The sequence below is a fragment of the Ursus americanus genome, chromosome 19 (genome assembly GCF_024610735.1).
Source record: "Ursus americanus isolate L20-20 chromosome 19, mUrsAme1.1.p, whole genome shotgun sequence".
NCBI lineage: Eukaryota > Metazoa > Chordata > Mammalia > Carnivora > Ursidae > Ursus > Ursus americanus.
The window spans coordinates 43,661,479-43,675,399 of NC_142145.1; positions in this window are offsets into that span (position 1 = coordinate 43,661,479).

The following is a 13,921-nucleotide window of genomic DNA, read 5'->3' on the forward strand; positions in this document are numbered from 1 at the left end:
TACATTTCTTCCAACTTTATTTTATTTTATTTTTAAAGATTTTATTTATTTGACAGAGAGAGAGAGAGAGCACACGCAGGGGGAGCGGCAGGCAGAGGGAGAGGGAGAAGCAGGCTCCCCACTGAGTAGAGAGCCTGATGCAGGGCTCGATCTCAGGACCCTGGGATCATGACCTGAGCCAGAGGCAGACGCTTAACCGACTGAGCCACCCAGGCGCCACCCCCCAGCTTGATTTTACACACAAGCCAACATCTATTACTGTTTTGTCTCTTTCAACAAAAATGGAGTTATATACTAGCCATACTATTTTGTAACTTCCTTTTTTTTTTTTTAAATGTTAGAAATATCTAGAATGCTCCCTATTCTGTGTTGTTCCTAATTTTTTATATTGGGAAAACAAGGCTTTCATAAGCGATCTGGCAAGGGTTTGGTTGGTTGGTTTTTCTTGTTGAGATTTTTCTTTCTCTTTTTAAAGATTATTTATTTTTTTTATTTATTTGACAGAGAGAAAGAGAGAGCCAGTGAGAGAGGGAACACAAGCAGGGGGAGTGAGAGAGGAAGAAGCAGACTCCCAGCAGAGCAGGGAGCCCGACATGGGGCTGGATCCCAGGACCCCGGGATCACGCCCTGAGCTAAAGGCAGACGCTTAACGACTTAGCCACCCAGGCGCCCCTGAGATATTTCTATATAGTAAATTTTGAGTATGTTAGCTGTAAGGCTGTGTACATTTTAAAAAGTATCCCCCTAAAAAAATAAATCCTTGCCAGCACCAGAGTATTAGCCTTGTTAATTTTTACAGTTGTCGTAGGCTTTAAAAAGTGCTATCTCAGGATTTAATTTGAGTTGCATTTGATTTATTTGTGACTTTGCACATCTTTTCAAATGCTTAATGACAGTCACGTTATATTTTTTGCTGCGAAATGCCTCTTAATGTCTTTTGTTCGTTTTTCTGTTGGGATGTTTACTGTGTAAGAGAGAGGAAATAATATAAATACATATGCACAAATACATATAACTATATATAGTTCTCTCTATGCAAATATTAATCCTGTGTCTTCTGTATATTGCAGATCTCTTCAGTCTGTTCATCTGTTTTTTAACTTAGGTTATGATGTCTTTTACTGTATTAAAGTTTTAAGATTTTACATATTCAATTTCATAGCTTCTTGCAACCTCCCTAACTTGCAAATTTATTAAAAAATATTCTTTTTTTCTAAAATTGATTGTACCTGGTACGGTTTAGAGCATTAACTTTTTTTCTTATGTGGACAATTGATTGTTTCAACATTATTTATTGAATAAACCAACTAATTTGAGATGTCACCATATTTTGTCTCTTTAAAACACTAATTATAAGTAAGGCATGTTTGATTTCATGACATTTCAAAGACTAGTTAGATTCACTTAAGTACAGTTTTGTTGGCATAAAGTGGGTACTTTCTGGGTTTTGTTTTTTTTGTTTTTGATAAGGTGCTTTTTATTGGATAAGATTTAACTGTAAGGGTATATAAACTTTGATTTTATATGGAACGACTAGAACCTCTTGGAGTTTTTTGCTTGTTGGAAGTTTTCAAGTTCTTTTTTGGTAAGGTACTAATTAGTTACCTTCATAGATGCCCCGAAGTATTTCAGTTTGATTACTATAAAAAAAAGTTAGAAATCAATATAAATTTTTTTTTATTTTTAAAACTCCAAGTCTCAGAAGTAGACAATGCAATATAATTTTCATTAATTCAATAAAGAGCTATATATAGTGTGATCATATAATTTATTGCTTAATCTGGGAAACTTTTGATAATGAAAGGAGAATATTATATACACACATACATATATGTATGTACATGGGCATAAATATATATGTGCATGTGGGTTAAATACTTGTACATACATGGATAAATATATATGTTATTTTGTCTTTTTTTTGATGGAGATCCATAGTTTAAGAACTTAGATATGACAGTGATGCATTTGTTTAGGCTACAATCTTCAACTGTGGTAACATATCGAGAGATTTTTCATGGAACAGCACATTAAAAATAATGATTTAATGTTAAAATAGGTGAATAAAAATCCTGAATATCCTGAGAGGCTTTCATCATTTTTGGTCTGTATTAAGGAATACTGATTATTTCCTAATATTCTTCTGTCTTAAAAAACATCCCCAAGTTTTGGGTGAGCACATAACAGCCTACCTAGTGACTACATTTAATAGCGTCCTTTGCAATTCGGTATGGTGAGTGACTGAATCCAGCTAGTGGGATGTGAGTTGGAGTGACATGTGCAGCTTCTAGATCACCTCCTTAAAAATGTGCTCCATTTTCTTTTCCATTTCCCAAGGGCTGGAACACTGACATCAGTGGGCAGTTTTGACCTTAATAGATTAGAAAAATATTCTAGAGAGTGGCAGTGCAACTAGATAGAATAAAAAATCCCCTGAATGGCCTCATGAAGCCTATTCTTCTGCCTATTGGCGCGGACTCCGACGTGAGAAAATGAGCGCTCCTGTCTTATTAAGCTCTTTGTTATAGCAGCGAAGCCTGTGGCCTGCTGTAGGATCATGCCGTAGAGGGCCAGTTCTCATTGCTCTATGGCACGTTCTGTCCGGAGTCACAGTCTTTAGGAATGACAACCTAATGTGTGTGTAGTGCACTTCATAGTCGTTCAGTGACTGATCATTCTTGACTCATGAAGTAGGACAAACTCTCTATTTCCTTGAAGATCATCCTTTTCTTTCCATTGCTTGAATGAACTTAACGACAGATTTAATTTTAAAGTATTGGTAAAAATATACTTCATATTTATCATTTTGGCATGTGTCTAGTAGCAAATTGTATAAATAGCATGTTTTCTAAGTACTTATTTTGAGAATTGTGTTAGGACTTCATAAAATCTCTTCAGTTTTTAACTTTTATTTTGACTTCTTCTTTAATTTGTTTTTTGCACTTTTTCTCTAAAGCTTTTTGGCGTTTCCTTAGTCTTCTGACTTTCACTATATGAAGTGTGTACTTTGATTCTGGCTTCCCTGCCAACTTTTCTTTTGGAAAAAAAATGATGTACTAAAAGCATTTGGTTTTTATATCTATTGTGGCTCTCACTATTCAGCTTAGATCAAATACGAAGAATTTTGTATCTATAGGAGGTGTAACTGTATTAGCTCTGGAAGGATATTTTGGAATAATTATTGATTTCATATACTATTTCCTACAGATCATCAAATTTTTTAACTTTGAGGACTCCTGATATTAGTAGATCAAAATACTGTTTATAGCTACCAAGGATTTTATCTTCTATCAATATGACTATACCAGGGAATTATTTCTGTTAATGCTTAGTAAATTAAGAGCAAGGAAGTGTAGCTGTGCCTTTCTTTTCAGTACTAATATTATTCTATCCATAGAAATCCTATTTTCTGTTCATTAATTTCAGTATTCCATTCTTTCCCAAGATCTCACTTCACAGCAAGCTTTCATACTTCAAGCTCAACATGTTTAGTGCTCAGTCCTCATTCCCACATAAACACAACCATTTTGAAAACGTGAACTGATATTAATTACCCCCTTGGCACCAAAAAGTCAGGATTTCCTGATGCGGCACGCTAATGTAAAATGCATTAGTGCAAACGCTGGCTCCAAGGGGTGATACTCTCTAAATAAACACAGCAATGTTTTTCTTTATTCACGACTCTCAGGCTATTCTGAAAGTCATTCATCCTGCATACCCCCCCAAAACCATTCTGAGTTTTAATAAGTTATAACTGGATTTTCATAAGAAGGAATTGAATTCCAAGCTGCAAATCTGTGGCACTTAACTCTTTGGTTCTTTGAAAGAAAATCTACCTAAATGTTCCAATGATTAAATGGCATTGAACCATAATTTGCAATAGTCTGTTGGCAGATAACAGTTCATGTTTATTGATTAGTGTCACTAAAAATGCATCCTTTTGACCTAAAAAATTTCTTTGGAAATTTTAGTCACTTAAGGCCAGAAATAATATATTTGGGTTTTTTTGGTTTGTTTGTTTTGGTGCAAGTGTGAGTGTGTATGTGAGTTTGAACATTCAGTGTAAATTTATGGTCAAGTAGACATTATGTCATGCTTTGATGTACCCTCTCCAAACATACTACTCCTGGTATTACTACTACTACTATTACTGCTCGGTAAAATAAGTGAACCAAACCAGAGATGGCCAGGCCTCAAATAAGCTAAGATCTAACATGGAACAAAATGGAACAAAATATAATATTGGTAAGGCTAAAACCATGGGCCTCCTGGGTTCTGAGTCTAGAAACCGGTAGTGTTATTTGAGAAATTGGCTCCTATGAAGAAATAGAGATAAAAATATTACAAGATCAGATTCTGGAGCCAGGTTTACTGCTTAACCTCAGAGGCTAGAATGTGACTTCCTCCTGTTGCCCCTACTTACAAAAGAAGGCTTAAAAAAAGCTTCTTGTTGCTGACCACTACCTAAGGCCTTGTCTTGAGGAAGCTGAGCGTAATTATGCTGAAAAATACATACTTAGCTTCTTGATCTGGAGCTAAACTAAGATATTCTGAAGCTTGGTAATTAGGTTTAAAATATTCCTAAAATAATCTTTTTTGTAGGGAAGAAGTTCTCAAAGGTTTGATTCTGGACTTGGTGGAGGGGCCTGGGAGTACAAGTGCAAGTAGAGAAGGAAGCAGAAGGTGGGGAAGAGAGGAAAAAATTAAAAGACAAGTAAGACCACCTACTTTAAACAAACCCATGAAACTAAAATCCCAAAATTTGTCAACAAACCTATTGGCAGAAGATGTATTCCCACCACATGAAGTTAATTTTATAGGAGAGTCTGACATTTTAAAATATGAATGTTTAAGATACTTGAGGATATAAATCCATTCACATAGATCTTCAAACAGATATGAAATTGTAACACAAAATCTTGGACAAAATTAAGCAGATGTATTTAAAAATTACCAAGAAATCTAAGCAAAAAATACAGTCATTGGAATAAGCTCAATTGGCATAAACTGTAGGCTGGACACAGTTGAAGAAATTTGTGAATTAGATAATAGTGTGAGAAATTGTTCCATATTAAAGAGATAGGGAAGGGAATGCAGAGTTCTAATAATGTAGCTTCAGAAGAAGGAAATGGAAGGGTTGGTAGAAAAGCAATACATTAAAAAAAAAAAAAAAGCAGCTGGCAGTTTTCCACAATTGAATCTATAAATTCTCAGACTGTAAATCCACCCTAAGTCCAATCAGGGCAAAGAAAAATGAGTCCATATCCAGATGCATCCTGGATGGTATTCAGAAAGAAAAAAAAAATCTATTAGGAGAGAGAAAAGGCACAATTTAGACAGGAGAACTCCCTGCAACAGTTAAATGATACAGGAGTCAAGCACTGAGGGAAAAAGATAGCCTAAATGTTACACCCAGCTAAACTATAATTCTATAGTGATGGCAAAATAAATTTTCAGACTTACAAAGACTAAGAGAGTTCATCATCCAAGTTGTACTTGAGCAAAAAAGAAAACCCAGAAGAAGGTATAGGATACAAAAAAGAATGGAAATTACATAAAATCTGTCAAATATAGTTATTTATGGTAAACAGATCACTTCTCTCTGGGGTGCAAAGAAAAGGTAAACTTTGATAGGTTGCTTGTGTTTGTGACCTCAATTCTTTCCCCCTCTCTGAATTCATGCCCCTTTGCCATGTGATTTGGCAGTTCCTCTCACTGAAGAGGCAGAGTTAAACTTCTTGCCCCCTTGATTCTGGGTTTGGCTGTGTGACTTGATTTGGCCAGTGGGATATTAGTTGAGATGACTCAAAGAGTCTTGTAAAAGCACTGGTACAGTTCTGCTTCCACTCTGTATGTCTGCCTTTGCCATGGAAATCTGCCCAGGCTAACCTGCTAAGGAATGTGAGAGACAGATGAGGCAAAACCAAGTCAACACAGCCAACACTAGCCAACCCCCAACCAAGGGCAGCAGAGCCACCCAGCCAACCAGCCAGCTGACCACGGCTGCATAAGCAAGTGTAGCCCAGATCAGCTAGACTCTGCAGGCTCTGAAGCTAAGTAAAGGTTTATTGTGTGTTACTGATTGTGTGTGTGTGTGTGTGTGTCTTTGTTAGGCAACATTGTAATAATAGATAGCTGATACAATAACAAGATACAAGATAGGAAACATGATGAATGAACAGATAATCCTATGAAGGGGCTTTCCTGTTCTGCAGAATAATAGACTGAAAAATTTTAGGCTTTGTTGGAAAAATTTTCAGGTAAAATTATAAGAGTAATGTTAAAAGTATTAGTATAAAAAATGTAAGAGTCATCATTTTAAAGAGAAAATATGATTTGGAAATTTAGGAGCCAAAAAAGAGGGAGGGTAAAAAAGCAGGAGGAGGAGAAATAGAGAAAATGTACTAATCCATTTTAAGGAAGGAATAAAGGAATAAAAAGGGAAAAAGTGGCAAGAAACAAAAGAATATGATAGGATTATATCTAAATATATCAGCAATAACCATAAGTATAAATTAAACTTATTTAGTAAAGGACATTAAGTTGGGGGAAAACCCAACTATATTATTCTTACTAAGGGATATTACTAAAGCATAAGAAAATGGTGGAAAACCGATACAGGTATATTAATACCAAAGTAGAATTTAAAGCAAAAGTTTTAATAGGAATAAAGTAGTAGCCTAAGCAATAATAAATAAAAAAATGATTTAAGATATAATAACTTTGGAATATACAAAGCAAAAACAGAATTAAAAGCAAAAATGTAAAACTAAAACTAGTGTGGGATTATTAATCTACTTAGAGCAGAAACTTGGCTCAGACAACAATTTGGGTACAGAACAGTCTGTCTAATAGAAATATAATGTCAGCCCCATATGTAAGTTAAAATTTTCCGGTAGGTACATTAAAAAAATATAGAAGCAGGGAAACTTTTAATGTATTTTATTTAACCCAATATATCCAAAATGCTACTTCAACATAAATAAAATTCATGAGACATTTTACATTCTTTTTTTCATAGAATCTAGCTTGTATTTCTTTTTTTATTATTATTTATTTATTTATTTTTATTACATTATGTTAGTCACCATACAGTACATCCCTAGTTTTCGATGTAAAGTTCCATGATTCATTACTTGCGTATAACACCCAGTGCACCATGCAATACGTGCCCTCCTTACTACCCATCACCAGCCTATCCCATTCCTAGCTTGTATTTCAACTTACAATACATCACTAGTCACATTTTAAGTGCTCAGTGAGCGGCTGCTGGTCTGAGGCTACTATATTGGATAGTCTTAGTGCAAAAAATCTGATAGATCTCAGATCCTATTCCTGGAAATGTATACATTTTTCAAGTATATGTAATATATAAGAAAAATTGACCTTATGCTAATTTACAAAAGTCTCATCAAAATTTAAAGAATATCCTGTAGGTCACTTTCTCTGAAAACAATACATTTGCTAGGATCTTTCAAAATTTATTAATAAACAACTGTGATTAGAAAATTGCAGTGGAAATTTAAAAATTTTAGAACTAAGCTACAATAAAAGTTGTCAGTAGCAAAACTTGTGAGATGCTGATAGGACCGTTCTCAAAAGTAAATTGATAGCCTTAAATGCCTTTATGTAAAAACAAAAAACATGGAAAATAAATCCAACTCAGAAATATTGATGAGGAAGCTAAAATTAAATGCTGAGGAGGCGACGATAAGGATTTTGAATAAGGTGACGAGCATAAATAAATGACCTAAGACAACAATAAAAGGACCATTAAAAAGAATCAAATCTTGAAAAATAATAAAAGCTGTAAATTGACAAAAGAAAAAGTTAAGGCACAAGTAAGCAGTTTTAGAAAAAGGAACAGGAGTATGACTAAAAATGTGGTATATATATTCCAAATATTTGCTAAAAGTACACCATAAAAGGGCCGTATAGCAAGCCTGGTTATGAACTTATATCTGACATGAATATCACAAAATACAAATAGGTGTGACATAGGATGTGGTCTCTGGCCCCTTTCAGAACTCTTGACTAGATGTAGGAATTGAACTGAGTTGGTTTTGTTTTTCTTTTTAAGATTTTATTTATTTGAGAGCGAGGGCATGGGGGGCAGGGGGCAGAAGGAGAGGGAGAAGTTGGCTCCCTGCTGAGCGGGAAGCTGATGCGGAGCTTGATCCCAGGACCCTGCAATTATGACGCGAGCCAAAATCAGATGCTTAACTAACTGAGCCACTCAGGTGTCCCTCAAACTGAATTCTCTAGTCACCTACAGCTTATTTATGAATTTTCAGCTCCCTGAAAGCAGAGACTTAGTTTTTGTCTACTGCTGGTCACTTAGTACCTGATATGTAATGAGAGTTTCATAAATATTGGTTGAAAGAGGGTATTAGGAATGTTGGTTCTGAACGGTATGTATGCAGAAATTTTGAGTTCAGATACTGTAGATGTAGTAATAAAACAATGGGGAGGGTATGTGTTATGATGAGTGCTGTGTATTGTGTAAGAATAACGAATCACAGACCTGTACCCCTGAAACAAGCAGGTGGTATCTCTAAGAGATGTCTGTTATCTCTAGAGATAAAAGCCAGAGCCTCAATACAGTGCCTTTAGCATAAGGTCCACAATGCCTTCAACACAGTTCACAATCCTGACTTATCCTGAGGCATCTGGCTACAATACCTAGCCTGATCTGTGATGAGGTTATTTATAGTCTGCCTTTATCTGACTCATTCCCTTGGAGGTGCCATGCAATGTACTGTATATGCACGCATCTGGTCCTAGTTGGGGATAAAGGATTGTGAACCTGTGTAAATGTCTATCTTTAAGCCATATAATAGGAGGATACATTTCATTTTTAAATAGGCCAGGGGTGGTTGCCTGATCATACTGGTGATTTATTAATGAATTATAGCATTGCAATCATTTCAAAAATGGTTATAAAATGGTAAGCGTAACTAACTTTATTCTATTTCCCCTTGTTAATAATAATAATAAAAAAGTCTCCTTGGGGGAATATATTCTTGTGGGAATGCAGGCAGAAGAATGATGGTGTTGATGACAGCATTCCTCTGTTTTGGTCTCTGATCTTCTAGTCTGTGCCCAGAGCTAAGCCATTAGGATTCTACAACTTGCTAGGAAAACATGTGCTGTTTTGCTCCTGCGCCAATATAGCCATCTATATGATAAATATAACGATCTTACCATCATGAGCTTCCTTGGACCTCCCCTCCACATCTCCCTCCTGGCCTTGGCTGTATGCCCATTCTGCCTTAATGCTCCTTCTATTTCTCTGTGTTTCTCTGTTCTCTTTATTACCCTCCCCAACATTCAGTCACATTCCAGGTGGCTTTCCTTACTGCATAATATTCACTCAACCATGTTCAAGTTGCCTGTTAAACCTGTTTCTTTTATTAACATTTTATGGCTTCTAAGCATTTCCAAGTTCCTCTAGTAGACAGTTCCCTTACATGAGGGGTGATGGGCTTCTAGCCTGGCATGTGTAATTCTTAGCAATAATTTCTCTTCTATGAAAAATAGATAGCAAGAGCTCCTTGGTAAGCGTGTGTGGGATCTGTACACTCATCGTCGGGCTGACACATCAATAAGTTTGCCACAGAGGAAGATGAATGAAAATTCAGGCTGAAAAGGATAAGAAGCCATATCATATCACTTTGTATTTGGAAACTCAGATCAACAATTATCTTCAAAAAGAAATACTACCTCCTCATTTGAACCGACTATACTGTTTCATCTAATCTAAGACCCATTTAATTTACATTTTAATATCTCTGAAATAGGGATTTTTTTCTCTCTTGATAATACATAAAATGACGGTGAGTCTTACTCTTACAATTAATGGTGTGTTCGACTACATGAATTTGAGTATAAATGTTTTTAAAAGTATGCCATGTTATTTACATCGTTTTCATTTTATTAATAGACTACGGTTTCTTAGAACCTATAATAAACTAAATTAGTAAAAAGCCTATAATAGAAAAACCATACCTTTATTTATTTTTTAAAGATTTTATTTCTTTCACAGAGAGAAAGATAGCCAGTGAGAGGGGGAACACAAGCAGGGGGAGTGGGAGAGAAAGAAACAGGCTCCCAGCGAAGGAGCCCGATGTGGGGCTCGATCCCAGGACTCTGGAATCATGCCCTGAGCCGAAGGCAGATGCTTAACAACTGAGCGACCCAGGTGCCCCAGAAAAACCATATCTTTAAAAAAATAAGCATATTATGTTATCTGTGCTACCTTCTGCTGAATCAGTTCTCCTATTGGAGAAAATCTGGCTTCTCTTATGGAAAATCCTACTATCATTTTTAATGAGGTAAATATCTTTGTAGGCATGCTTATTTTATAGAGAGGCAAGATAGCAAAGTGTTTAAGCACAAAGGATTTGGAGTCAGACTGCCTGGTTTTGAATCTTGGTTTCTTCACTTACTAGTTATAAAACCTTGGGTAATGGAACCTCTCTGTGCAGCAGGTGCAGTACCCCTAAACTAGAGATAATATACTTACCCCAGGGTTGTTGTGAGAATTAAATGAGATAATATACATATCCTACTCAAACTTCCTAATGTCATTACATGTTAATGTATTAGATAGAGTAATGCCTGGCGCAGTAGGTGCTCTCTAAATGTAAATTATTATTTGGGATTATTTCTTTAGGATAGTTGCCTAGAAGTTGAATTATCTTGTCAAAGGGCATAAACATTTTCTAAGACTCTGGGTAAATACTGTGATTTTTCTTTACCATTAGATTATGTTAATTTACACTCCTGGAATGGATTGAATATACTCCCACTTTTGCCAATTTGTAGCATTTTTAAAGATACATCTTTGCTAATCTCATAGGTGAAGATGACAGTTTATTCTAATATTTATTTCTTTGGTTATTAGTGTGGTTGTATTGAATATTTTCCTGTATATTAGCCATTTGTATTTCCTCATTTAAAAAAAAATCTCTTTATGCTTAATGATTTTAAAGGGCTTCTTATACATTTGGATAAGTTCAATAGGTAAAAGTTATACTTTTATGATCTATTTGAATACGTTATGCAGTGGATTATACTTTTTTTTGCTAGTTTTTTTTTTCATTTTGGCCTTTTATACGTATATAATTTTTATTTTTTTGTGTAGGAAAATATATTTTGTTATTTGAAGGCTTAGAAAGTCCTTTTTCTTTGTTTTATGATGTTTAGATTTATTTTTTTACATATAACTTTGGTTAATTTGTAATATTTTAAAAATATTTTTCCTTAAATAGCTTCTCACCTTCCCCACCACATTTTTGATAAATTTATTCCTCTTAAAATGTTTTTAAAGTAATACTTGCTAATTTTCAAACAATTAGAAAATACAGAAAAGTTCATAATGAAGAAAACTAAAATTGTCTATAATTCTACTATTTAGTAATAACCATTATTAACATTCTGGGGTTCTTCCCTCCTTTTTTTCCCCTTTGCATGATATAATTTTGCTATTCTTGCTGTTTACTGTATATTAGAATCTTTTTCTGGCTTCTTTATCTTGTTTCATTGTTATATCCTTGCCCTAAACCCCACCACTTTAACGTTTTAGGTTTATAATCTCTTATAATTTAAGGATGTCACACTCACTTCACTGCTGTTCTTGAACATGCCAGTGACATTTCTATCTCAAGACCTTTGCTTTTGCTTTTCCCTCAGGTAAACACATGGCTCACTCCATGCTCATCTCTCCAGGTCTCTGGACAATGTCACCTTATTACTATGGTCTTCTCTGACCACCCATTTTAAAAGAGCAACCTCTTCCCTCTGGGTACTTCCTATTTCCCTTCTCTAATTTTTTTCCAAATCCATATAATCAAATTACATACTATTCAGTATTGCTCAAAAAAAAAAAAAAAAAAAGATTCTTTTCAAAATACTGACCATGCTCATTGACCGTGCTTCTGGTCACCCAAGAACTCTGATGGAGATGTACAATGAGATTAGTCTTTTTTTTTTTTTAAGCTTTATTTATTTGAGAGAGATTGAGAGCATGCGCATGCATGAGCAGGGGGAGGGGCAGAGGGGAAAGGAGAGAAGCATGCTCAGCATGAAGTCAACTTGGGGCTTGATCTCACGGCCCTGAGATCATGACCTGATCTGAAGTCAAGAGTCCGACCCCTTAACCAAGAGTCCACCCAGACTCCACAGCAAGATTAGTCTTGTTTTCATTCCTATTAACATAGCATCCGTTCTGCAGCCAATGGATCAAGGAGAAGTTTTGACTTTCAAGTCTTCTTATTGAGGAAATACATTTCATAAAGTTCTAGCTGCCATTGATAGTGTTTCCTCAGATGGATTTGGGCAAGTCATTTGAGAACCTGGAGAGGGTTCACCATTCTAGATGCCATTAAAACCATTCATGATTCATGAGAAGAGGTCAAAATATTAACATTTATAGGAGTTTGGAAGAAGTTGATTTTCCAACCCTAATGGATGACCTTGAGGGGTTCCAGACTTCAGTGGAGGAAGTCATTGCAGATGTGCTGTAAACAGCAAGAGAACCAGCATTAGGAGCAGAGCCTGAAGATGGGACTGACCTGCTGCAAGCTCATGATAAAACGTGAATGGAGGAGGAGTTGCTTCTCATGGATGAGCAAGAAAAGTGGTTTCTTGAGATGAAACCTACTCCTGGTAAAGATGCTGTGGAGTTGTTGAAATGACAGTAAAGGATTTAGAATATTTCATAAGCTTAGTTGAGAAGGCAATGGCAGAGTGTGAGAGGATCGACTGCAGTTTGGAAAGAAGTTCTGTGGGTAAAATGCTATCAGATAGCATCACATGCTACAGAAGAATCATTTGTGAAAGGAGAGGTCAATCAGTGGCAAACGTAATTGTCTTATTTTAAGAAATTGCCATGGCCACTCCAAACTTCAACCACCACCACCTTGATCAGTCAGCAGCCATCAACATCGAGGCAAAGATTATAATTTGCTGAAAGGTCAGATGATGGTTAGCATTTTTTACCAGTATTTTTAAATTAAGGTATGTACGTTGTGCTTTTTTTAGACATACTGCTACTGCACACTCAACGGACAACAGTATAGTGTGAACATAACTTTTATGTGCACCGGGAAACCAAAAAAACATTATTTGACTTGCTTTATTGCAGTGGTCTGGAATTGAACCTGCAATATCTCTGAGGTCTGCCTGTACAAATATTACATTTGTGTTTATTTTTTAGGTGATTGGATTGTACTATGCACATTGCAGATTCCTCTGCAACTTCTTTTAAAAATAGTTTTATTGATGTATACTTCGTATACCATGAAATTCACCCAATTTAAGTACGCTGCTCTCTCTCTCTTCCCGTGAAATATTTACCAGTGAGAGGTCTGGGGTCTACTGTTCAACAAGTTTTGATGACTTCACACAGTTGGGAGCCATCACCACAATCCAGTTTTAGAACTCTTCCAAACCATTTCTCATACGCATTTGTAGATAATATCTGTTCTTATCCCTGATCCAGCAACCACTGTACTGCTTTCTGTTGCTATAATTTTGCCTTTTCTTGAAATGTCATGTAACTGTAGTCCTACAGTATGCTATCTTTTATTTCTTTTAATATCTTTTATTAATTTGTTCACTTGACCTGATGATTTTGAGATTCATCCTGTGCATATCAGTAGATTTTCCTCTTTCTATTGTTGAGTACTATTCCATTGTATGGATGTACCACATTTTGCTTTTTCATTCATCGGTTGATGGGTATTTGCATTGTTCCCAGTTCTAGGTACTTATGAATAATGTTGCTATAAGCATTTGTTTACAAATCTTTTGTGTCCATTTCTTTTCTTTTCTTTCTTTCTTTCTTTCTTTTTTTTTTTTTGGTAAATTTCTAGGAGTGAAATTTCTGGGTTTTATGGTAAATGTATCCTTAAGTTTT